This window comes from Balaenoptera physalus, assembly GCF_965194825.1.
Source record: "Balaenoptera physalus genome assembly, chromosome: 5".
Taxonomy (NCBI): domain Eukaryota; kingdom Metazoa; phylum Chordata; class Mammalia; order Artiodactyla; family Balaenopteridae; genus Balaenoptera; species Balaenoptera physalus.
This window is the reverse complement of record NC_138884.1, coordinates 93,286,193-93,314,162: the sequence shown is the minus strand read 5'-3', so window position 1 is coordinate 93,314,162 and position 27,970 is coordinate 93,286,193. Positions and strand designations below refer to the sequence as shown.

The 27,970-nt window shown below is 35.1% G+C and overlaps 1 long non-coding RNA gene across 1 annotated transcript in view; it reads left to right on the top strand.

The window, feature by feature from the left end:
* Positions 1-27,704, top strand: part of LOC309662149 — a 31,784-nt gene extending 4,080 nt beyond the window's left edge. The window contains exon 2 of the long non-coding RNA XR_014264539.1: positions 1-27,704. This is a non-coding gene — a long non-coding RNA (uncharacterized lncRNA).
* The last annotated feature ends 266 nt before the right edge of the window (positions 27,705-27,970 follow it).

Genomic DNA, 27,970 nt, shown 5'->3' with positions numbered 1-27,970 from the left:
TATTGTTCTTAAATTTGGTAGATATAGGATGCTTATCTAGCTGTTTTTTCTTTAATTTTGCTGACAAATCAATAAATAAAAGAATAGGTTCAAGCTAAAATGAACTTTGTAGAACAGGTGCTTTTGAGTGAATATTTCCTTAGATGAAAGATAGCATACTTCTTAGTGAAAGGAGGTTAAATTATGTGAGAACACTAAGAAGCAAGCAATCAACAAAGTTTGGTGATAATAGAGGAAACATCATTTGGCAATATTAGTAATGATGTGATCAGAGGATTTTTTTAAACCTTCACTTAAGATGCCAATAAATAGAATAGCGTTTATAAGAGAGCCACAAACTATATTGAATTATAACTTTCTCTTGGTTATGTGCCTCTTAAGGAAAAATGATGGGTGGAAATTATTGTAAATTGTAGATCAATAGAAATGTTGAACAATGAAACTGCAGAAAGGCTAGAGACCAGGTTGTCCCCAAGTGCTCTGCTGTACAAGCATGTCTATCTTCTTTTTGCTTTGGGGCACTCTCATTTTGTATCAACACAATTTTAATGTATGTGTCCTTTTGATCATGCTTCAAATTACTAATGGATAGAGAATCTGACTGGCTTAATTTACTCCAGGAATTTTTATTCAGTTACCCATCACTAGCAGAGTGGATGAGAAATAGTCACTGGAGGAAACATGAGCCAAGCATTCACATTAAATTGTAATGCACAAATAACTCAATTTTGTTTCTTTTTATGGCTGAGTAATATTCCATTGTATATATGTGCCACATCCTCTTTATCCATTCATCTGTCGATGGACATTTAGGTTGGTTCCATGTCCTGGCTATTGTAAATAGTGCGGCAATGATTCACTTTGGTGTACAACAGAAACTAACACAGTATTGTGAAGTAATTATACTCCAATAAAGATCTATTAAAAAAAAATTGTAACGCACAAGGCACTTGATGACTAAGTAGTTGGAAGCAATATATAAGCAATAAGTATGATTCCAACATGAAGGTGTGTAGTATATTAGAAAGGCAGACTCAAGTAGGCCTGGAGTATGGATGGAGAGTACAGGATGGAGCCTGCAAGGCCAGCTTCTCAGGCATCCACTAGGTACTGCTAAGAAGGTAACTACACTCTTTCTATCCTTACTTTTCCATCTGGAAATTGAAGATAATAACAGTATCCTGTAGTTTTGTCACAGGTTTGTGTGTGTGTGTGTGTGTGTGTGTGTGTGATTTAATGAAATGTCTCGAAAGGCCTTTTCACTCACCTAAATAAAGGTATTGTTTCCTCAAAAATGCTGAATCTATTACAGAGGAAAAATAGAGAGTTCAGGATTAGAATTCCTACTCATCACTTCATTTTTGAAATAGGTAAGTAATTGGTATTAAAATTAGGCAGAAGAAATATCAGGAGATTTCAGGCAATGTCTTAAAATCATGATGATTCACACAACCTGAGGCCCACCATCTTTGGATCTGCAAAGACTTGGATTTTTCTCTCTCTGTCCTTGTACCTCTCTCATAAGTTTTAGTAAAGGTAGTAATTTCTTTGGATACAGGAATATATTGATAAAAACTGTAAGTTACTCATGACAGTATACCAGCATCTAGGTCAACAGTAAGTCTAACAAAATATAATTAGGTAGAGTAACTAAAGTACAGATGGCTTTTACATAACTGTGACCATATATATTTGAGCCTTTGCAATTCGAGTCTTGCAAATTATTTCCCAAAACAGTTTGTATGAACGTGTACCAACATTTACTATGCAGTAGTCACCCTTAATTTGCCATGTCCTTCCTTCCTTCTTTCACATATAACTAGGTTGAAAGAATGCATGCAACTTCTCTCAATTAGTTACCCTAGGAGTAAACACAATCATGGAGACCTCAGAGGGTAGCAGGTCAGTCTATTCAAATAGGTCATTTTATTAATCAAAAATTAACATTTCTTCTGGAATAAATTTATATTGTTTGGTGCTATTAAACATGTGGGCAAAAACTATATTTTTATGACTGTCAATAATTCTTTCTCGTGCTCACTCTTTCTCTCCCTCCCTCTCTTTCCCTCTCATTCCCTCTCTCATGTCAAGTTTTGAGCAGTTGGCATTGTTCTGTGAAACGTTTCACTACAAACTAGAGAAGTTGAGCACAGTTTGTTGAGCAGAATTCAATTTAGTTCTTACTTTAGGATCCAGAGGCCAATATCTAATACTTCTTTCCTAACTCACTTTCTACAAACCACTTGTCGTAATTTTATGGCCAAAAATGTTTGATGAGAGAAAATCTAGAACAACTTGGAGCCACCATGTGCCAGTGAGTCAGAAAGGCCCTGGAAAAGAATGAGAGCTGGGCCTGGCTGCCATGAAGAAAGCAGCTCTGTGGCTGCGAGCATGCCTGGCATCCTCAGGGCATGAGACCAACTTGCACTGGGGAGTGAGTTCTCTATATCAGCCGGATCTGCTAGCCAGGAGGATAGAGACAACCAGATCTTTGAAACCATTGCCTTTAGTTGTCAGATGCTCCATCAGATAGTGTTGGGAAGCCAGGAGAGATTGTTTCTGGAACTGTAAATCCTTCTCACTCAGTTTTTTTTATTTTGTATTTAAGTCATAGTTATCTCTGTTTCCTTCTTAGTGACCAACATTGAGATTTTTAATATAACAATTTTTAAAATATAAATTTATATTTTTAATATAAAGTACTGTATAAATATGTCAAAATACATGTATATAATGAAGCTCAAAAATCCTTACAAGAGACCATATTTCTAGGTATGAATAAATAAATGAAAGTGATTTTCTCTCCCCCAGGAGAACGTGTCCTTCCTTTCTACTCATCCCAGGGCTATTATTACTTGTTTTGAGGTGTGATTTTACTAATGTTGGAAAGGTGTCCTTCTCTGAAACTCAGTCAGTTTAGTCTGCTAATATTTTCAGCAATTCCACCACTTACAGATAAACATCTGAAATTAAGATACTAACCACTCAATGGCAGGGACCTTATTCTATACATCTTGAGACACAGAGAACAAAAACTGTCTTTTGGAAGGAATGTAATTGTAAAAGCTGCTTTCTCTGTGTACAGAACGATAAAGCCAGTTCATTTGTTAATATTTCTTTTCTCAAAGGACTACATGAGATCCAGCTGTACGGAGGAAATAGGAGTTAATGAAGGGATGGAAATGGAATAGATTTGATTTTGTAGCCAGGTATTTTGAAATAGGTCAGACTGATGACAGGGGTCTTTGAATGGTCAGAAAACAACAAGAAGGGAAAAATGAGGAACTGGGAGGTATGTGCTTAATCTTTATAACAGGAGATGAGGAAAGCTGGAGAGTGAGTGAAGCAAGGAGTCAGGAAGATGGGTATTTTTCTTCATGATTTTATAAAACCACCACACCAACTGTGTGTTTTTTAATGGTTCTATTGAGCTTTCAAACTGGGCCTATGTGGAGTTAGTTATTGTTGCTTATGTCACCTCATATGTGATACTCCTTCAAACCTGATCTGAAGCCTAAAGCATCCTGACTGAAATATTCTCAGTGGTGTCTTTAATATAAATTCATAGTATGGGCCTTAATCTCACCTAAAAATGTAACAATGTAAACTGATAACTCCTTATTAATCATGTTTTGTTGATGTGGTTTTGTCTACCTTTTCACTGCCTTGCTTTTCTTGCGAATATAAAGCTTATTATACAAAATATTTTTAGTGAGAAGAGCACTCATTAGTTTTCAAAAAGCAAACACTTCGAATTTACAGTCCCCATCTGAATTCCCGGAGCCCCTCCTCCCATTTCGCTCAACCACATGTGCTCCATTAAACCTGAAGCAACACCACAGGAGACTCTCACATACTTGGGATTTTATATGTATTAGGTGAAGTTTGACCTAACAATAGCATGATGCTCTGCATCTAGTTGAAGCTGAATTCATGATTCTGGATTTTATAAGTTAGTGAGGGAGCAGAATGATAACTGTAACAATGTCATCACAGAGCCGAGCATACGACACAGTCAGATGGAAGAAACACATGTACAGATTCAGAAATAGAAAGATTCTAACCATGTCTTTGCCTAGTTCCTTTGATCCCATCTATTTCTACTGGAAGATGAAAAATTTTCATGACCTAAAATTAGCAAGAAGTAAGTTGACTTGATTTTTCCAATTATCCATCTGCAAAAACTTCAAAGTTATTGAAATACCAAAGAGGTTAAAGTAAATAATGTAAAGCATCATTTCAAGTCTGCCTTAAAATTCAATAAAATAAAAAAAAATTGTAAATCTACATGCCTTCATCATTCAAGGAACATGCTATTTCTGAGCTTAAAACCAAACGGAAAGTACTTCCTTGACACAAAAAAATGTGTCATAGGCTGACTGAAGCATTGTATCAGGAATCCAGACTCCACCTGACCAAGCTGCACCTGGCATGATAGGAAAGCAGAGTCAGCTGAAGTCTGATCTTCCATTAGGCTGCCGCAAATAATTAAGAGCACGGTCTGTTGTTCTAGGGTCAGAATGCATTACGTTTCTGCTTTTCTCTCCATCTTCTTAGGTTGAGACTTTCTTTGCTAAACAGAAATAAATAAGACTAAATAGTCTTATAAACTATCTAAACACTGGAAAAGTAGACAGAGTAAAACCTGATTAGAAGGACCACCCCTAGTGTTATGAGTGAAAAGTTCTACACTTAGAGATGCTATATAGCTTATTTTCCTCTATGATGCTTCTATCTTCCCTGAGAATGCTGGCCATCTGTGACCTCCCTGTGCCTCTTGAAGCCCAGCACCCACAACCACTTGATTGTCAGGGAGGCAGATGTGGTGCAGTCATTTAATCATCAAATTCCAGGGAGAGTGGAGAGCCTGTGGCTAGAAACCCAACAGAGCCCAGGGCAGTCAGTCCATACATCACTCTGTCAATTGCCCCAGGCCTCCCTCTGACCACTCCCTTCTTCCCAGCAGGCCTACCCTACTTGTCTCCTGCAAATACTTCATGGATTTTCTACTCCATTTATCTGATTCCATCTGCTTTCTATTCTCTAGGAATTTTTCAAAACAATGTTGGTCCATGGATGGTAATAGTTCTTATTTTCTGGCACTGCTCTTGATATATATTTTGAAAGAAAAATATTCTCTGCCATTTTGAGAGATGATATACATGCTAAGCCTGTAATCTTGATCCCAATCTCCTGCCAGCCTTTCTTTAATTCAATCAAAGTCAGGTTATCTTTAGTAATAAGCTCCTAGGACAATGGGAGGTTATAGAGTTCAGGTGTTCATGTAAATAATCCCACCACATTTAACCCCAGGATGTACCTTCTCTAAGTGGGATGGACAGCACACTTTTAAAGAGGTGAGGTTTATGATTTTTAGGGTTTCTAGAAGACAGAGACTATGAATACCTGGTTTAATATTAGGTTAAAAAAGTGTGTTTCTTCCCATGTTACACACGAATGTATATTTGAAGAAAAAAGAAATCCTATCTAGTTTCACCTAACCCCTTGTATGGACCGGTTTTTTTGACCATGGGTGTAATTTGTGTTAACATTAACATGAGCTGCCTCTGGAGGGCTTGGCCTAACATTTCCTAAGAGATCATCCACACTGTTCAACACATTTTATGCACTAGGAGGCACAAACACAATTAAAATAGGACAAACTGATCACAATTATGAGAGTGTGATGGTGAATGATCCATCAGTCTGAGGTTCATAAAGACTAAGTCTGACCAAGCCTACCTGAAGATTTCATCAAAATCACTAAATGGAAGAGAAATCTTATTAGACAGACATCACACAGACACTGGTAAACTGTTATTTTTTCTTTATAAATTTATTTATTTATTTTTGGCTGCATTGGGTCTTCATTGCTGCATGCAGGTTTTCTCCATTTGTGGCTAGTGGGGGCTACTCTTTGTTGCAGTGTGCGGGCTTCTCATTGAGGTGGCTTCTCTTGTTGTGGAGCACGGGCTCTAGGCGCACGGGCTTCAGTAGTTGTGGCACACGGTCTCAGTAGTTGTGGTTTGGGAGTTCTAGAGCACAGGCTCAGTAGTTGTGGTGCCAGGGCTCAGTTGCTCTGCGGCATGTGGGATCCTCATGGACCAGGGCTCAAACCTGTGTCCCCTGCACTGGCAGCCGGACTCCCGACCACTGCGCCACCAAGGAAGTCCCAGGTAAACTGTTAAAAATGACCAGCAATTAAAAAGATAAACAAACATTTAAATTATGCATTTGTCTTAGTGAAGTTATGTTTTGAAAGATGTGTGTATGCTTTCATACATGGTGACAGAAAATATATTAAAATCAGTACCATTTAAAGCTTTTCTCCAGTAATTTTTTTAAAATTCTAAAATGTGCATAAATCTCTAGGATTGATTCCTAACACTGATTTGCTATTATGTTAGATTAACTTCTTTGTTTTCTTGAAATTCTTAAATGAATTATATCAGACAAAGTACTTCAGAAATATTTTAGAAAGAATTGTTCTTGCTGAATCTAACAATGTTAAAATACTGGATCACTGAACATATTGAAATACTTTTCCTAATTATAGGAGGATTTCTACATTGGAATACTATTAATAGCCATTTGGTTCTCAATTGTTTTATGTCATCTCTTTAGATTATAAATTTTCCCCATTGAGGAAATATTATCAGTAATTGTCCAGTTAACCCACAGTACCATTGATATAATACACATTGCTAGTATGGGTCCTAAGAATTAGTATGACAATGTTCTGTGCCTGTGTCCCTTTGAGGCATAAACCTCTTTTCAGTACTAGTAATATTTAAGAGTCAAATCAAATGGGGGCTTAGGGAACTCACAAAACAGAGCCATGAAAACAAAATGGAAGTATTTGTTGTTGGCTATTTCCTCAGAAGCATGGACGGAGTCAAAATTGAAAAATAAAGCACTAGGCATTTCCTTGCATTACCTTATCTTGCAATTAACTATCATTTTTATTTTGATTTACCAGTGCCTCTCCCATCATGTTTTTTAGCCAATAATCTCTTCAATGTCTTGGGCCTCTAAATGTAATCAGCCATGCTTCTCAGTGGAGTGAGCTCACTTTTTCTCTGACTGCAAGAGACACAGTCAGAGGAGAAAAGAAAATCATGCTCTTGAGCGAGGTAACTTCCTCCGTAAGCAAGGAGATCAGAGCTCTGAAAAGCACTGGTGAATCCTACCTGTTAACTTTCAAAAGAAGGGTGCTGCTCCAGCAGATGGGAGAAAAAAACTAGAAGAGAGGAAGTGTGGGAACCAGGAATCACAAGTGATATGGATCTAGCAGAAGATATTCTCAGAACTGAAAAATAATCTGTTGTCAAATGAGGTGTGCAGATTGTAGCCAGAAAGACAATTTTAGCACAGAAGTTAAAGGTAGAGACTCACAAACCAGATTGTCTAAATCCAAATCCTGGCTCTGCAATGTGCTGGCTGTGAGAACAAATCATTTAGTTTCTTTGAGCCTCAGTTCTTCATCTGTGAAACAGGGATAGTAATACTATTTCATGGAATTTTAGGAGAGATTGAGTTAATAGTTGTATAAAACACTTTGGTGTGGTTTATAATACATCCACAAAATCTTTGACATGCTCTGCAAAAAGTGGAGCATAAGTCCCTTTTACTTGAGTGTGGGCTAGACTTACTAACTCACTCCTAACAATTAGAATAAGGTGGAAGTGACAGGTGTGACTTCGGAGATGAGATCACCAAAGGCATTGTGGCTTCCTACTGTTTCTTTCTCTTGGATCATTGATTGTGGAGGAAGCCAGATCTCTTTGGAGAAGATTCAAGCAGTCCCCTCTAGAGGTCCATGTGATGAGGAACTGAGGCATCTTGCCAACACACAGTGAGAAACTGAGGGCCCCTAACAGCAGCCATAAGAACGAGCCCTCTGGGAAGCAGCTCCTCCTGCTCCAGTCAAATGTTCACATGACTGAAACCCTGGTCTTTGTTTTGTCTGTCGCCTCATCAGAGACTCTAAGTCAAAATCTGACCACTATGCCTCTCCCATATTCCTGACTCATGGAAATTTTGGGTGAATGAAAGCTGATTGTCCTAAGCCACTAAGTTTTGTGAGTAGTTTGTTATTCAGCAATAGATAATTACTACACTTTTTAAAGGGATCCTGGCTTATCATGAGTGCTATATAATTATTAACCACATTATTATTATAGATCATTGGTTGAGAGTTTGTGAACAGAATAATAAACCACTAGAAATTCCCTATTATTTTCTCCCCGTGATCTATTTTGGGACATTGTTGCTGTTGTTAAATCCTGATATGGTTGGATCTTCACTGATGTGCTGGTACTTGTATGGACTTTTGAATATTATTTTCTTGGAGAAAAAATGAAAATGGTGATGGCTAGAAGATGATACAGGGTGAGAAGTGGAAAAGAGAGGCAAAGTGAAGGATCTTGGAGAAAAGGACTTTTGATAGTAAGTGGGAGAGAGAGGAAGAGGTATGAGTGGTTTACCTGTGTTTTTCCTCTGCAGCTGGAGAACTGAAAACTCAATAAACCAAAAAATAAATAAACAAATAAACCCTACTGACATCAGCCTCATAAATATTATGTCTAAAATTGATTGTGAGAGATCAAAAATAAAAAGTATTCTCACCTATATATTACATAAATTATAATGCAATTCTTGACTTTTCCTGTCTATTGACTTTTGAATTAGGCACCTTCTTAAGCATCTTCAATGCAGAAAAAGTGAAGACCAACCAAATAAGAAAAGCCAAGGAGGTTTATTCTGAGCTTGCTATAGTAAGAGGTCAGCCACCATTCCCTGTATTTTGGCAGAGACTCAAAGGCAGGCAGAGGAGTGAGGAAACTTTATATGAAAAGGAGGGCAGCCTTCAGGTGTGTCCTGAACGGAGACTTGGTAGGGGAAGCTGTAGGTAAGCTAACTAGAAGTAGGGCATCTTATGTGGATTGGTTAGGGGAGCATAATTGGCTTTCTCTGGTTGGTCCTGAGTTGGAAGTGGGTCAAAAATTAAGGAAGTTGTCAGTTATTAATCAAGTACTGGTCATTTTGGGCCACTTCTTTCAGAATTATTATTTAACTTCCTGGATTATCACTAGAGATAGCAATCTGTCTTCTGGCAAATCTGATTTATAGCAGGCTTGCCTCCTGGGTTGTTTATTATAGATATAAAGGGTTTGGTTTCCTGGGCAGATTGCTGCAAGTTCTGGGTCCAAGATCCGTTTTTATGTATGGTCTGGCTATAGTCCATTTGTATATTCAGTTTCTCATCAACGATACACTATTTTTTACACTGGTACACTGATTGTAATTCCCTCTCCTTTGTTTCCAGTTTCTAGCACTGTTCTATCCTATTTCCATATCAAAGTGCTGATAGCATTTCCATAAGCATTCTCTGGTTTCATGAAGGACTTTAGTTTCTGCATATGAATAATAAAATAATCAGGAGGATTATATCTTGGCAGAAAGTTTCTTTCTCCTCTAATAGCAGACCCAAGCAGAGAAAAAGAAAATGAAACAATAAACAAAAACACTGTTTAAAAATCAACATGCTTTTGTTAGAAACAGGGAGGAAAGGGAAGAGAAATTGATCAAACTGATAGAAGAGGCACCACAGGCACATTTCTCTTGCTTCCATTAAATCGTTTCATGTAGTATTTGATGATTGTTTATGCCAGTATCTTTCTTACAAGTCTATAAACGATTCTATATATATTCAATACAGCTTTTTATTTTTTACATTGCAATTATTTTAAAGTAAATGTTTACTATTGTGACTGGCAAGTTGGGTCAATGCTCATTCTATTGGTATAAATTGTTTGGGGCTAGAGCCAAAAAAAAAAAAAAAGCCATTAGCATGAATGTGAAAGGCAGAAAAAACATTATATTTTTGGAATTCTTGAATTCCACTGTTCTTGCAATGACCCATGAGATCCTTAGTTGTTTCCTTTGTATTGGTCATGGATAAACTGAGTTACGCAGAACCTGTACAGTACATCCCTGACATTGATTCCAACATTCAAATGTCTGCTGTGGCCTAGGCAGGTAATTAAAAGTAGATAGACAGTAGAAATTTATTCATTCAATGAATACATATTTGTTTAAAGCCTACTTTATTCCAGGAACTGTTCTAGGTTTTGAAATTGATTTTGTACCAATTATCTTGAGAAACATATTCCCCCTTGGTCTATGTTTAGTGTCTACACATTTGATAGAAGCGTGATTACAGAGAAGTGTTTCCTTTCTATGAATATAATGATAGAAACCTGATGATAATGGATAATGGATCCTGCAGTGATGTCAGGAATTCCATAGTGGGTGGTAAGGATTTTAGTGCACTGTAGTGTCTAATGACAACAATCAGTTGTTGACACACAGAAAAGCACAAGCCAAAGCCTGTCAGATCATCTTGCATTATTTTCATATTTTTTGAGAAGACAGACCTCCAGATTCTTTTTATGTGAACCCACCAAATTTTCTTTATGTTGTCTAATTTTTAAAGAAACACTGAAAATGAAATGACACATGCCAATCCATTTTATTGCCTGACAGTTTGAAACATTTGCCCTCAGTAGAATTAATTCAGTTACATCTAGAAATGTATACGATGCAGAGCACAAGCTGTTTAGTTGGTCTAAGGCTATTAGTTAGCATTGCTGGCAATGATAACTTTAATAGATGAGTTTAGGCTTAATCTTGGATATATGAACCTTGCCATAAATTCTTTGTTTCTGTTTTATTTCCTAACTCTCTGAATGCTCTATTTCATTTGTGGGTTATTTCCCTACTCCAGTTCTTTGAATTACATGTTTCCCATTTTTTTAATCCTTTGCACTTATGCTCTACCTTTTCTCCTTCTCTAAGCTATTAATTCACATATTTTATTAAAACCTTTAGTGATTCCCATTTACACATTGAACAAAAGGCAAATTCCTCCCAAGCCCTCCATAATCCAAGCCCAACCAGATTTTCCAAACTTTTCTTTTTTTTTTTCTTTTTTTGAAAATTAAGATATAATTGACATATAACACTGTATTTGTGTAAGGTGTACAACATGTTGATTTGTATATCACAATATTATTATGTATATCACAATATTATTACCACCATAGCATCAGTTAACATCTCCATCATGTCACAAGAATATCATTTCATTTTGTGGTAAGAACATTTAAGACCTAGTCTCTTAGCAACTTTCAAGTATATAATACACTGTCATTGACTATCATCAAAATGCTGTGCATTAGAATTCCAGAATTTATTCATAACTGGATGTTTGTACCCATTGACCAACTTCTTCCCAATTTCCCCAGCCCCTAGCTTCTGGAAACCAGAATTGTACTCTCTGCTTCTATGAATTTGACTTTTTAGGTTCCACATATAAGTGATGTCATGCAGTATTTGGCTTTCTCTGTCTGACTTGTCCCGGATGTCCAGCCATGTTGTTGCAAATGGCAGGATTTGCTTCTTTGTCATACCTGAATAATACTCCACTGTGTGTGTGTGTGTGTGTATACACACACACACACACACAACACACACACACACACACATATATATATATATATATGCCACATCTTCTTTATACACACTTACCTGGTGTTAAATCTTCTTGCACTTGTGCAGCTTCTTCTTTAATTATCCAGAACTGATCAGTTAGTATGCTCTGCACTTTTTTACTCTGTCTTTTGCACAAATCCCTTTACCTAGAAAACACTCTCCTAAGGTATTTGTCAAAGTTCAACCTGTCTTTACTGGTATTTTCAGTATTTACCATTACATACCTTTTTTTTTTTTTCCAGGTTCCTCAGTTTGAGTTAAACCTATCCGCTCCTCTTTTCTTTTTGCAAATTATTAGAATAACTTTTACTGGAAAATCATTCTCCTATTAAGTTCATTGATAGCTATCTATCTCTCCAGATACAGTTTGAACTCCTACTGACCTCTATAGGTGGATTGTTGTATAAAAAATAACTAGTAATTCCTCATAATAGACATTCAGTTTATGATTGTTAAGGTGAATTTTAATTAATGCAGTCCCAGATGTTGAAATGAATGCTCCTTTATTGATATGATTCATTTTGAGAAAAGATCTGTAACTGGAACATTGAGAGAAAAAGTAGGCTGTGAGAAATAATAGTGAAAATATTTGTAATTTGTTCATAAAACAGCATATTTATTGCTGCCTCCTCTGTGTTGTCACAATTTTTATAATATTCTTTTAAAACTTATCTCCATGGAATTATATGTTTATATTTCTGTATCATCCACTAGACTATGAGTTACATGATAATAAGTATTGTTTTATTCAATTCTGTATTGAAAAATCTTGCACAGTGCTTGACCCATGGTTTGTATTCAGAAAATGCTTATTAAATGATGAATGAATAAATGTACCAACAAAAGACTCAAATCTGGAATTTGAGATGCTTGCATTTCTCAAAGGAAACCTAGGAATATTGTGGTGGTGTTTAAATTTGTGGCTTGAAAATGTGTAATTGTTTTATTCCCATTATTCTTTCGATACTGAAAAGAATGGAAGAATTACCAAGATAATTACCCACATTTTCCTGAATATTGTCTTCAGTTACTATTAAGAGACCTTCAAATCTTTGTTGCACAAATTGTTTTTCCTCAATTATTCTAGAAGGCTTCAGAGGATTCGCTTTGTTATATGAGCAAGTCTTTCAGCTACCATGTGACTTTCCTATTATTCTTCATTAACAGTCATGTCCCTCTTTGGCTATGCATGCTGCTGGGATCTCTGATGTCTGCAAAGCTGGATGAAGGTGTCTTATCCATATCTATGCCCACAACTGAGCCCAAGAAGGCTAGCCAGGGAGACTAATCCTAGGGAAAAACACTTTGAATGACTAAGAATTTCCTTAGGTCAAGTCAGGGGAACATACCTCCTCTTTGGGGAAAATAAGTTTAAAACATCTTAGGAGTTCATTAAGCCTCATATAGATAGACTACTAATAGACAAACTATTAAAATTCTCTGCACTTGTACAATGACAGTCACAGACATCGACATCTTTAATATTCAATCTAAAAGCCCTCACACATACATACTAAACTTATGATTTTAACTATTGAGAAATTAAATTAGACAACCTTTAATGTTCTTTCAAATCAGAGACCCTATAGCATTCAGACATTCATTCATTCACTCATTAATATTATAAAGTTTTTCTAAGTGATTAAAATGGTTCGATGCTAGGTAAGTGCTAAGGATGAGTTCAAAAATGCAAAAATAAATAGTAGAAAAAGTGAGTCACTATCCTTGCTTTGCAACATAATATTTAATATTTGAAAATTTTACTTAAACTTTTTGATTCTTGTATCTTCTCTGTAAAGTGGAAATAATAGTAACCTTATAAAAAGAAAAGAGGAAAGTAAAAATAAAAAGAAGTGGCGTAAGAGGTAGGATAAGAACGAAGTGTCGCAGGTCGTGGGAGTGAAGGGAGAAGAGAATTGATGTTACCTGTAAAACGTTACAAAATAAAGGAAGTATGTCATGTAGGATAAAAGCCACATTGAGGAGAAAATGGCAGCCAAAGAAATCAACCAATTCCATTATTTAATAAATCTTTATTGATTTGCTTTTTTGTTCTAGTCACTGCAGTAGGTGTTGGCAATACAAAGACACATGCAAAATATTTTCTTCCTTAAAGAAACTACTTTAACTTTAGAAGGCATTGAAGTCAGCTAGGCTGCTTCTTAAAACACTTCACCTCCCACCCCACATAGTTTTAAACTTAGCTAGTGTGAGATATTGTCCAGAAAAATATTTTTTTAAACCAGCAACATACATGATTATGAGGGGGAAACTGGTGGACTGCTCTTCAAAATAGACAGCTTTGGTGACTATGCATAGAATTTTCTCCAAGCAGCATAGCTGCAAAAGGAGCTTTAAATATGAAATTGTCTTTTAATTGAAAAAGTTCTTTCAGATTTTTGAATCAAAAAGTTAAATTAAATAGACTCGAATTTCTTTCATGTATCATCTTGTCTTCCATTTCACTGTTCAAGATCCTGATTATCAACTGTTACATGGCATTTGGGAAATATTTAAGGAAATAATTTTTTTTGTTATCCTGAAAAGTGGAAAATAAAATTGAATCACTACATTCATTATAGGCAATGATTTTATGGAAGACATAAACTGATATAACAGAATTGCAAAGATAGTTTGGGAAAAGGAGGGTTTGGGTTAAGTATAACCTAAAAGAAGAATTTTTGGCCATAAAGATAATCAAGTAACAGGACAAATTATGAAGAGTGACTGAATAAGCTCAGTTCCTGTGTGTAGTGAAGGTAGAAGAAATAGCCATCCACCATTGTTAATTTAGGCATTGCCCACTTGATATCAGAATTTGAGTGTAAGTAAGACATTATTGATCCTAAGGGTGTTCCTCAATATGATTTTATGCATCCAAAAACAGGAAGAAAATACCTACAAAGACAGTTTCATGAATCTGACACCCTAAACATCAATTTGTGCAAGTCAAGTGATCTCAGCTGCATCACTTGGTTTCAGAGAGTTCTAAGCATGTCTTGCCAACTGGAGTAGGAGAGTCAAAATTTGCATGAGGGTTTGCCATAAAGGGTATAACAAAATGCTCACACATAAGGAAGTTCCCCCAAAAAGGTTTCTTACAACCTGTAGTTCATGTTTGGTATATTTGGTCCTTGGCCTGAGTTCCTTGATTCTTAATGAAACTCCTGGCTAATGAGATGGGTAAGCTGAAAAAAGTTATATTTACTAAGACTCTAGTGAGAAATTGGGGGTCTCGGCAATATTACTCTTAAGTTTAGGTAAGAAAGTGGATGCAAAATTAGAGACAGTCAGTCTTTTCAGTGAGGCATGGTTTTGGTCAACAGAAGACTCCAGTGCATGTATTACTTCTGTTGGAAGCTTTAGCACAGTGACAGTGAAAAAGCAGGCAGAACAGATCTGTTCTGCACATGATGTTGTTTAGATTGTTAACACTTCAGCAATGAAGGTGACTAGGGTAAGTCAGAGAATACTATTGGACAAAGAGAAAGGTTGTTTGTGAGAACATATATGACACGTATTAGTAACATCTGGAAATTATAGAATAAGATATGTCAGGGTGGTCACAATCTCACATTACTATTTGGGGAAGGGTAACTAGAGAAGGCATGAGTCACACATGACATTTTGAAGACAATGGTATCACTTTAGAATAAAAGTGTGATCTGTGTTCATACAACCTGAGATGAAGAGTGATTGTCTGCAAGGATAATGCCTATCCTTAGACTATGTTGAATAATTTATTATCTAGGAAAATGGTGTGAAATCCAGTGTGAAACATTCATTCATGTATGATTAAGTGTTCATCAGTTTATGGTATAATTATAGCAAAAAGCAAATCAGAAATGAATCTCATCAATTGGATATACAGACTTTATCAGTCAGCATCCCAAAAGGAAACAGGTTCACCCCAGATGTCTAAAATGTTAGGAACTACAGAGGCATGGACAAAGTTAAAAGAACGAACAAGGGATGGTGAGGATCTCTGAGACTACATATCAACACTGAGGAAGCACTGCTTCCACTGGAATTGAAGTACCCAGGAAAGGAAATAGTGTTACCAGAGATGAGTGATATTGGGAGAGGAGGAGAGGTTACCTGGTGATGTTCTAAAGGAATGCAACTATTGCCAGAAATATGAAGGTAGTGCTGACAAGATGGGGTAATAAACCTATCTCTTCTCCTATCCAATGATCTGCTGCTTTTGCCTCTACCAGCCAGAAGCCAACTGGCTAGGTAACTTGGACGATGTAGTCCACAGGCGTCAACAATACTCCATCTTCGTCTCAAGCACAGAACAGAAAATAAAAGGGCAGAGGATAGAGATATATCCTGTAGGTGGAGACTGAGAATAACCCAGAGCAAAGTATTGAATAATAGTAGTTTAGACAGGATTGAAAACTTTTGTTTTCAACTACTGGGTAATTTCTAGGCTATTCCCTTTGTACAGGCTACAGTAAGGGTATAATTTTAATGCAACCAAGCTAGATACACAGTAATTATGCCTTTCTTATGCAATTTCATAGAATTGAAGATTTAGTTCTTTAAAATTGGGAAGAGTTGACTTGATTGTGCATTATAGTTTCTTGATTGAGTTAATTAACTAAACAAGTATTTTTTTAATGTGAGAATATTATTTAAGAGTTTTGTATTACATAATGTAAATAGCAGAAATAATAAAAGAAAGAAAGGACTTTTTAGGCAAGTGTTTTACAATTCCCTTTAATCCTAGACGTATTATAAATACATGTGTTCATGTTCTAAGTGTAGATACTGTATGTTGCATATGTAGTGTCTTGATCTGTGCTATGCATGATATCATGGTTGAATTTACATCCACCTACTTTGCTCAATTAGTGTCTTTTTAAATAGCTAAGTAAACCTCTTTATTTTTAAAACACAAAAATAGCATCCTGTGAAACATTTGGATCCAAAATAGAATCTATGTGAAACTCAAAAAACCAAAATAGAATCTCTACAACTCTTCCAATCTAAAGCACTTGGAAATAGCTTTACTGGGTGTGCCACATCCATCACTTTCTTACTGATTTAAGGTCACCTTTTAGGTTTTATCTATAGATTACTTACACACACATGTGTACACGTACATGCACACACACCCCTCCTTCTGTAGTGCTAAAGATCTAGAGGTTAATATTTGATTCAACTATCTCTAGCTTGCACACTAGAAATGAAGTTTGTGGATGAAGTGTAGGGTGTGTGTCAGTGTTAGAAATTGGTTATGTGAACAGTTAGTGGATATTGGCTTAGTTAACCTATGTTCTTACCAATGCAAACCTTCTCTTAAATCATACCCATTTCTAACATGAGCAACAAAATGCGGTTTCCTGAGCTCTCCGTGATCAAAAGTCACTAGGGTCCTAACTTCTAGGGAGATACATGTTTCTTTCGCTCCTTTGTAAGGTCGCAGACTTCCACTCACTCTCCATTGTAAGACTCAGCAAAGGCACCTTCATAATCAGAAGGCCCATGTTGAAAACTTGTCCTGCAGAATTAGATAGTGAGTGTACAAAGAAGTATACAAAGAAGGAACAAGTAGAAAGTATTAATCTTATACTAGCAGCTATCATTTACAGAATTACTATGTAACCTCCCATCTTTAGAAAGCTGTATTGTTGGTAGTCTCAGTGCATTCTGAGGGGAAAAAAGTATATGCATGTGTGTGATATTCCCATTCTATCATCTGTTAGTTATGTGAATTTGGTCAAGTTTTTAAAACTCCAAAAACTTAGCTTCTTTTGGAAAGTGCTGAATAGATTGGCTATTTTCATTACAAAGTCAGCATTTTATACTTATAATCTCTAATCTTCACAGTTATCCTTCAAGGCAGTTAATTACAGTTTCCCATTTTATTTTCATTTTTTAAATGTATTTATTTTTTGATGTCAGAAATATAGTTCTTTTTTGGAAATACATTAATTCAGTTGATCATGCATGTAACAAATTCAAATGATAGAGACCTACACTAGACTCAAAATTTTTAGTAGGAAAGAAAATATTTGCATGTTTCATCAGTGAAAAAAATACACTGAGCTTCTAAGTAATGGGTAATTACATAACAATAAATTTGCTATTCTTCTCTGCTTCACAGTTATCCAGAAGATTCTATCCAAACTCCTTTTTTAGGTCACTTCAAGACACAGGACAGCTTATTAAATAATACTAGTTCTCTAAAAAGAAATTAAATATATTGTTATGGACTACCAAATTAATTAATATACATGGAGTTGCCTTTTAAAATGTTCCTGTTGAAATAGTCCACTATCGTTTGTTACTAAAAGCCCCTCTAACTATAATTAAAAATAAAACTTTAAAAGATAAATGCTGAAAGAAATGTCAATTGATAGTTACCTTTCTTATTAAAGTACAGTTGATTTCCAATATTATGTTAGTGTCCTGTGTACAACATAGTGATTCAATATTTTTATAGATTATACTCCACTTAAAGTTATTATAAAATATTAGCTATATTCTCTGTGCTGTACAGTATATCCTTGAAGCTTATTTAATTTATACACAGTAGTTTGTACCTCTTAATCCCCTCCCCCTTCCTTCTCCCCCCTGGTAACCACTAGTTTGTTCTTTATATCTGTGTGTCTCTTTCTGTTTTGTTATATTCGTTCGTTTGCTTTATTTTTTAGATTCCAAATATAAGTAATAGCATACAGTCTTTGTCTTTTTCTGTCTAACTTATTTCACTTAGCATAATACTCTCTAGGTCAATTCATGTTGTTGAAACTGGGAAAATTCATTCTTTTCTATGGCTGAATAATATTCTGGTATGTATATATATATATACATATATATGTATATATATATATACCACTGCTTTATCCCTTCATCTGTAGATGGACACTTAGGTTGTTTCCATATCTTGGCTACTGTAAATAACGACAATGCTGCTATGAACATTGGTTTGCATGTATCTTTTCCAATTAGTTTTTGTTTTCTTTGGATATATGCTCAATTACCGGATCACATGATAGTGCTATTTTTAATTTTTTGAGGAACTTCCATACTGTTTTTCATAGTGGCTGTACCAATTTACATTCCCACCAACAGTGTAGGAGGGTTCTCTTTTCTCCATATCCTCACTGACATTTGATATTTGTGCTCTTTTTTCTATGATAGCAATTATGACAATTGTAAGGTAATATCTCAATGTGGTTTTGATTTGCAGTTCTCTGATGATTAGTGATGTTGAGCATCTTTTCATTTGCCTATTGGTCATCTGTATGTCTTCTTTGGAACAATGTCTATTCAGTTCTGCCCAGTTTTTGATCAAATTGCTTATTTTGTTATATTGAGTTGTATAAGCTGTTTATATATTTTGGATATTACCCCCAATCAGTCCTGTCATTTGCAAATATTTTCTCCAATTCCATAGGTTGTCTTTTTTGTTTTGCCACTGGTTTCCTTTGCTGTTAAAAAGCTTTTAAGTTTATTTCGGTCCCAGTTATTTATTTTTGCTTTTATTTTCTTTGCCTTAGGAGACAGATCCAAGAAATATTGTTATGATTTATGTCAAATAGTGTTCTACCTGCTTTCTTCTATGAGTTTTATTGTTCCATCCAATATTTAGGTCTTTAATCCATTTTGAGATTTTTGTATATGGTGTGACAAAATGTTCTAATTTCATTCTTTTACATGCAGCTGTCCAGTTTTCCCAGCACCATTTATTAAAGAGATTATTTTCCCCACTGTATATTCTTGCATCCTTTGTCATATATTAATTGACCATAAGTGTGTGGATTTATTTCTGGGCTGTCTACTCTGTTCCATTGATTTTTGTCTCTGTTTTTGTGCCAGTACCATACCATTTTGATTATCTGTAGCTTTGTAGTAGAGACCAAAGTCAGGGAGCCTGATACCTCTAGCTCTGTTCTTTTTTCCTCAAGATTACTTTAGCTATTTGGGATTTTTGTGTCTTCACATAAATTTTAGGATTATTTGTTTTAGTTTTGTGAGAAATGTTGTGGGTATTTTGATAAGGATTTCACTAATTCTGTGGATTACCTTAAGTACTATGGACATTTTAACAATAATAATTCTTTCAATCCATGAACACGGATCTCTTTACATTTCTTTTTATCATCTTCAATTTCCTTCCTCAATGTTTTACAGTTTTCAAAATATAGTTATTTCACTTCCTTCATTACATTTATTCCTAGGTATTTTATTCTTTTTGATGCAATTTTGAGATTGTTTTCTTGCTTTCTCTTTCTGATAGTTTATTACTAATGTATTTTCTGTATATTAATATTGTATTCTACAAGTTTACTGAATTCACTTATTAATTCTAATAGTTTTTGAGTGAAGACTTTAGGGTTTTCTATGTATAATATCATGTCCTCTGCTAATAATGACAGTTTTACTTCTTCCCTTCCAATTTGGACGCATTATTTTTTTCCTTTTTCTTGTCTGATTGTTGTAGCTAAGACTTCAAATACTATGTTAAATAGAAGTGGTGAGAGTGGATATCCTTGTCTTGTTCCTGATTTTAGAGGAAGAACTTTCAGCTTTTCACCATTGAGTATGATATTAATAATAAACATCCTTTATTATATTGAAATATATTCCCTCTATACTAACCTTGATGAGTATTTTTATCATGAATGATGTTGAATTGTGTCAAATGCTTCTTCTGCATCTATTGAAAAGATCATGTGACTTTTGTCCTTCCTGGACTTTTGTTTGCTGGGAGATTTGATTACTAATTCATTTTCACTGCTAGTGTTTGGTCTGTTCAGATTGTCTATTTCTTCCTGATTCAGTCTTAGAAGATTGTATGTTCCTAAAAATATATCCATTTCTTCTAGGTTTTCCTATTTATTGGAATATAACTGTTAGTAGTATTCTATTATAATTTTTTGTGTGGTTGGTTGTAATTTCTTCTTATTCATTTTTTATTTTGTTTGAGTTTTCCCTCTTTGTTTCTTGAGGAGCCTGGCTAAAGACTTAACAATTTTGCTTATCTTTTCAAAAAACCAGCTCTTGTTTTCATTAATATTTTCTTTCTTTCCTTCTTTTTTTTGTCTCTATTTTATTTATTTCCTCTCTGATCTTTGTTTCCTTCCTTCTGCTGATTTTGGGCTTTGTTTGTCCTTCTTTTTCTAATTCCTTTAGATGGTAGTTTAGGTTGTTTATTTGAGATTTTCTTGTTTCTTGAGTTAGGGCTGTATCACTATAAACTTTTCTCTTAGAACGGCTTTTGCTGTATCCCATGTATTTGGAAAGTTGTGTTTCCCTTTTCATTTGTCTCCAGGTATTTTCAATTTCTCTTTTGATTTCTGCATTGACCCATAGCTTTTTAGTAACATGTCTTTTAGTCTTCAAGGGTTTGTGTTTTTCCCATTTTTCTTTCTATAATTTATTTCTAGTTTCATACTGTTGAGGCAGGAAAAAATGCTGGATATAGTTTCTATCATCTTAAATGTGTTGAAACATATTTCATGGCCTAGCATGTGATCTATCCTAGAGAACATTCCATGTGTACTTGAAAAGAATGTGTATTCTTTTGATTTTGGATGGAATGTCCTGTAGATGTCTATTAAGTCTAACCAGTCTGATGTGTCATTTGACCAACTGTTTCCTTATTGACTTTATATCTGGATAATCTATTTATTGATGTACATGGGATGTTAAAGTCCCCTGCTATTATTGTATTATTGTCAACTTCTCCCTTTATGTCTGTTAATATTTGCTTTATATATTTAAGTTTTCTATACTAGGTACATATATTAACAAATATTATATCCTCTTCTTGTATTGATCCCTTTATTATTATATAATTCTCTTCTCTGTCTTTTGTTATAGACTTTGTTTTAAAGTCTATTTTGTCAGATATGAGTATTGCTACCTCAGCTTTCTTGTCATTTCCATTTCTATGAAATATCTTTTTCCATCCCCTTACTTTCAATCTGTGTGTGTCTTTAACTCTGAAGTGAGTCTCTTGTAAGCAGTATATAGATGGGTAGTCAACTACATAATGTCTTTTGATTAGAGCATTTAGTCCATTAACATTTAGAGTAATTATTGATAGTCATATATTATTGCCATTTGGTTAGTTGTTTCTGGTTGTTTTTGTAGTTCTCTGTTCTTCTTCTTTTAGTTTTTTCCATTGTGGTTTGATGATTTTCTTTAATGGTATGCTTGTGTTCTTTCTCTCTAGTTTCTGAGTGTCTATTGTAGGTTTTTTTTTTGATTTGTGGTTATCATAGGGTTCATATATGTTGACCTTTAACTATAACTACTTGTTATAAACTTGTAGTCATTTAAGTTAAAACGCTTTCTAAAATATCTACATTTTTTACTCCCCACCCCCATGTTTTGTGTTTTTGATGTCATATTTTACATCTTCATGTTTATTCCTTCACTGTTTATTGTAGTTATAGTTTATTTTACATTTTTTGTCCTTTAATTTTTGTACTAGCTTATTTAAGTTGTTTATACACAGACTTTACTATATATTTGCCTTTACCAGTGGAATTTTTCCTTTTCTATAAACTCTTAATTCTTGTTGTAACCTTTTATTTTTCCACTTAGAGAAGACCATTTAACATTTCTTTTAAGATTGGTTTAGTATTGATGAATTCCTTTAGTTTTTGCTTGTCTGAGAAGTTCTTTCTTACCTTTACTTCAATTCTGAATTATAATTTTTCTGGGTAGAGTATCCGAGGTTGTAGGTTTTCTCCTTTCAGCACTTTAAATATATCATGCCACTCCCTTCTGGTCTACAAAATTTCTGCAGAAAAATCAGCTGATAACCTTATGGGGGGATTCCTTTATATGTGACTCTTTGTTTTTCTCTTGCTGCCTTTAGAATTCTCTTTTTATAACGTTTGCCATTTTAATTATGATATGTCTTGGTATGGGTCTCTTTGGGTTTATCTTGTTGGGGACCCTCTGTGCTTCCTGTACATGGGTATCTATTTCCTTCTTTAGGTTCAGGAAATTTTCAGCCATAATTTTATCAAATATATTTTGACCCTTTTCTTTCTTCTCCTTCTGGAACCCCTACAAAGTGAAAGTTAGTATGCTTGATGTTGTCTTAGGAGTCCTTTAAACTGTTCTTATTTTACAATTTGTCTTTCTTTTTGCTGTTCTGATTGGGTTATTTCCATTATTCTGTCTTCCAGAATACTTATGCATTCTTCTGTATCACCTAGTCGGCTATTAATTCTTTCTAGTGTGTTTTTCATATCAGTTATTGTATTCTTCAGCTCTGACTGGTTCTTTATATTTTCTAGTTGTTTGTTAAAATTCTCATTGTGTTCATCTATTCTTTTCCTTAGTTCAGTACTATTCTTATTACAGTTTCTTTGAGCTCTTCATCTGTTAAATATGTATCTGTTTCATTAGCTGATTTTTCAGTTGTTTTCCTTTGTTCCCTATGAAATTAGGTGGAATAGTTACCTATCCCAGTCTCAAAAGGGAGACTTGTGTGAGAACGTCCCTATGCAGTCTACCTGTGCCCAGTGGTTTTGGTGGGAGAGCTGGATCCGAAGTGAGCATGAGACACATTTACCCCAGGGAGTACTGGCAGTTAGGTGGGGCTGAAGATCTAGGAGCTAGAGTTGGAACCAGGTGTGAGTCAGGGCTTCTCCTATGTTCATTGGCCAACACTGTCCTATTGGGAATGGGGTTGAGTCCCAAGGTGCTGGCAGAAGCCCTGAGGTTTGGATCTGAGCTGGTTCCATTCCCTCTAAGTATCCACTCTCCCCACTCTCAGCATCAGCACATTCACTCCAGAGGGGAGCACCACTGGAGCAAGAGGGGCCAGAGCTGGAAACTGGTGCAGGTTGGGGTGTATGTTAGGGTGGTCCTGGCACACCAGTCAGAGTTCCAAACCACTCCCCGTCTGCTGTCTTCATGAGCACCAGTGATGGCCACCCTTGCTCTTTTCAGGTGCAGTACTGGGTCCATGCTGGCTCTTTCCCTCTCAACTGCACATTCTCTTTGGTAACAGCAGCCTTTTCCCTAGTGAGGAGCTGGTGGGAGCTAGAGGATCCAGATCAGATACTCCATGTGAGTCAGGGCACATGCTGTGCAGTCATAGGAAACCACCATAGAAGTTTCAATCTGCTTCCTCTGCCTTGTTTCAGGAGTAAGCAAGCATGTGCACAGTCTTCATAAGCAGAGTCTAGGTTTCTTACAGCCCTCCTATTAATCCCACTGATTTTCAAACCAACTAAGCAGACTCATCTTCCTAGTGTTGGACCCCAGAGCTGTGGAGCCCAATATGTGGCTCAAACCACTTACCCCTCAGGGAGGATCTACTAGCACATGTAATCTCCCTCCTATTGTTTGTCCCCTTCTTGGGTCACTGGTCTTGACCTGATTGCTTCTCTTCCCTTCCTATCCAGCTCTATGAGGATGCTTCTTTACAACATTGTTTGTATAAGAGTCTTTCTGCTAGTCTCCAGTTTGTTTTCAGTGAGAATTGCTTCACATGTAGATTTTTTTTTTTTTTTTGATGTGTCATGGTGGCAAGAAAGCTCTGTGTCCTCCTACTCCACCTTCTTGATTCCCTACCTCTATAATTTCCCATTTTAGAGATTATAGAACTGAGGCTCAGAGAATTCAGAAACCTGCTCAGGATTATGTAGTCACAAAGTGACAGACTGGAACTTGAACCATCTTTCTTAGCATTTTATTCTCTGATGTATGTGTATAGTATCAGAGTAGTACAGGCTGGGTCATATAGGTTATATTAATAATTTTGATCTTTATTTTAAGGAAACAAGAGGCCATTCACAAGATTTTAAAGAGAGGACTAATTCATCTGATATGATTCATTTCAATTCAGTTTAAAAGATCTCATTTTATGTGGAGAATAAAGAGCAGATTACGGGAAAATATAAATGTATCTGAAGAGTTCAGTGTAGTGGGAGTGAGTGGTGTTTGCTTGGTGGAATTGGAAAATAAAACATAGAAACTGCTGAGATATATTTATCAGGAAAAAACTTACCAGATAGAGGAAATGGTGGGTAGAGAGAGAGGAGAGAGCTAGAAAAATACAAATTCAAGTTGGAGACCATTAACCTCACCAAAGTGTCAGTTTCCTTTGGTCATCCTTTTATAAAGAATCCACCCATTGCTGGTGTAGTGTGCATAAAGTATTTTTTGTTTACGAATGAACATATACATATGTGTGTGTGTGTGTGTGTGTGTGTATATATATATATATACAGAGAGAGAGAGAAAGAGCGAAAGAGCCTTGTTTTCTCTACTAGCACTTTATTTTCTAAATCATCTTTTTTTTTTTTTTTTTTTTTGCTACCTCCTATGTTTATGCTTTCTATAAGATCTACGTTTTGAATACCTATGACTTACATGTTGGCCTTCTAATCTACTTTCATTATCTGGTTGATGATATCTTGTTTTCATCTCATATCTAGATAAGTATAGCATTTGGCAGATTTGCCTTGATGAGCTAAACTTTCGTTAGTGGCAATGAATCACCATTATTCCTCTTTCATTATATTCCAGACAAATTCCCTCTCAGCTTCTGCCCTTGATCTATCTAGTGGTCCTGGTTCCTACTTTACATATGAGTTAGACATTAGCCATAGATTGAAAAATCTAATATTGAATAGTTGATGCTTTTCATTTTCAAACTAAAAGAAGGTACTTCCATTGAATTAAAATGGAAAAGTATAAAAGTATTTTTTTTTAAATTTCACTTTTAGAGTTTGCTCCTAGTTACTTCTCATGACTGGTTCTATGAGAATGAGAGTTTTATTGACATTATATATGGTCCTCCCTCAGTACCAGCTAATACTGCTTTGGTAAATAATTGTGGATTTAGGTTCAGTTATGATTTTGGACAAACATGTAACAAATAGCACAATTACACACTCATATTTTATAGGAGACTGCATATGATGTCACACAAATGTACAATGAGTCTAGTTTCAGCCTAATTCAGATGGACTTAAATATATCCATTTATTTTCCATCCATATACTTGTCAAATATATGTGAAATAAGTACAAAATAAGTACAAAAAGTACATGATTTTTCCATTAGTGTTTTCAGCCACAAGATAGAATTGTATATTTTTAAATACATGTTTTCTAACAAATTTCTTCAGAATATGTGCATAATAGGGAATGAAGATTTGTGTAACAGTCTATATCATGGCATAATGTGTTGGGTGTAAAACAAATTGTACTTCTTCAACTGTGCCTGTTGTGGACACATACACACATGGAGGAAAAATTTTGAGTTTGAGCTAGGTGTTCTGCAGTATGACAAATAGGGTCAAACTGCCAAGCTTTGAAATAGTCATTTCCCTTAATTATAGCTTGAAGGAAAACAAAAGAATTTTGGAAACAATTCGTTAGCCAGTTATGTTGGATATCAGATAACATGTTACATTTGTCTTGTTCTGCTGACTTGAACTTATCAAGACTTTAGTGTACCTTTTAATTTTTTTCCTGAAGCTCTGCTACACAACAGATGGGATGTCTAACATCCTTTTCTATTTAAAACTTACAAGTTCTAATCAACAGGAGGGTTTTAGAATGTTAAACCAGCCAGCCATAAGAAATGTGTCATGCAGTTTCCTGTCATTCTAATTAATTAGATAGCATTATTTGTTGTCCCCAATGAAGCTAACTGAGCTCAATGCTGGGATAATAGCTTCATTCTTATCAAAGGTTTGTTTTCACATTATTGGCTTAGATTGAGCAAAAAATCAAATATTCCAAGATTACGCCAAATGCGTGAGAACTATGATTTATATATGAGACTGACATGTTTAACCTTCTCTCAAGATCACATAAACATTTTAACAATTTAGAATTCTTTTACTTGGAAATTATACTTTCTCTAATATCATATCTCTCTCATTTTCAAAATGTATTATAATATTTTGTGGCAAGATTTTTCTACTCTGTTATAGTTTTCAATTATATTTATCAAGACAGTATGTTCTCAGTACTACAAGTGACCTATTATTGTATGCTATTCATGTTCTTAAACTACTGATTCAAATAAATGTTATGTAAATTGTTAATTAGTGTGCAATCCATAAATAAAACATAATTTATGGAATTTCTGCCTTAATTACTGGGAAACAAATGAACACAAAATAGTGAAAATCAGGAGACAATTTAGTAGACAATCTAAGTTAAAATATTTAATTTTATTCTGAAAGATATCATTATAAATTAGAAGAGATATGTTAAGTAGAAGAATAATGACAATAGATAATTAAGCAAAAGTGAGAATACTAATTCTAGTATAGGATTCCCGCAAATATATTTGGACCCTTGAACCATTATGAATATTTACCTATCATTATCACTCTTAAAATGTCTACACATCCAAAACCTCTTACTTATTATGTTTTTTCTTTTCTCCCCAATAATTGTTTTGATATTTTCTATGAATTTATTTAAAAAAAAACACTTCAGTTAAACTAATTAAATTTATATTTAGAAAGTCCAAAGGCATATACATTATAAAGAGTTAACATAAGCACTTATTTCTGTAAGGAAAAATATTAATGTTGATTTTAATGGTTGAAATAGTCTCTAATAATAAATAAGTTCTAGCACACATTTGATAAGGCGCTAAGAAATTGGTATACTAATCACAACATCTAGAAGTAACTGGTGCCTGTAATATATCTTAAAAGATACAAGAAAACTCCTTTTATTATTGCCTGGAAAAAACCTTTGTCCCCTACTGGGCCATAATTAGGTATGCATTTGGTAGAGATATGTGATTTGTCTTTGATAGCACTTCAAAATTATCAGCAACCAGTGCTCTCTCTTCATTTCTTTCAGTTGAATGGCTACTTGTTTTTCAGAGTCCACATAAATTTTGCTCATAGAATCTTCTTCCATTCCTACAGTTTTAATTAAACTCTACCTTGCATAACATTTTCAAGCCCAGTTTTAACATTTTGTTTGTTCTTGTATTTCGGTGCTGTAATATCTACTAAGCAAGGGATTGGCAAACTTTTTCTGTGAAGGATTGGACAGTGAGCCTATTAGGTTTTGCAGGCCATTCGATTTCTGTTCCAACTATTCAACCTTGTCATTGTGGACTGCACAGGCATCCACAGAAAACACATAACATAAGAACCATGACTGTATTCCAATAAAAAATTAATTTACAAAAATAGGTGGTGAAGTAGACTTGTCCCACAGGCTGTAGTTGGCTGACCTCCATATTAGACTGTAAGCTCCTTGAGGGAAGAGACCATGCCTTCTTCATCTTCTTTACCACATTGGGTTTGTCACAGTAATTTCCACATTTTAGGGCCTTGAAAATTCATTATTGAATTAATGAAAGGACAGACCCATGACTACAGTGTAGAGTTTGGACAGTCATTTGTATAAGTGGTAAGGAGTAGAGAAAGTGAAAGACAGGAAAGTGA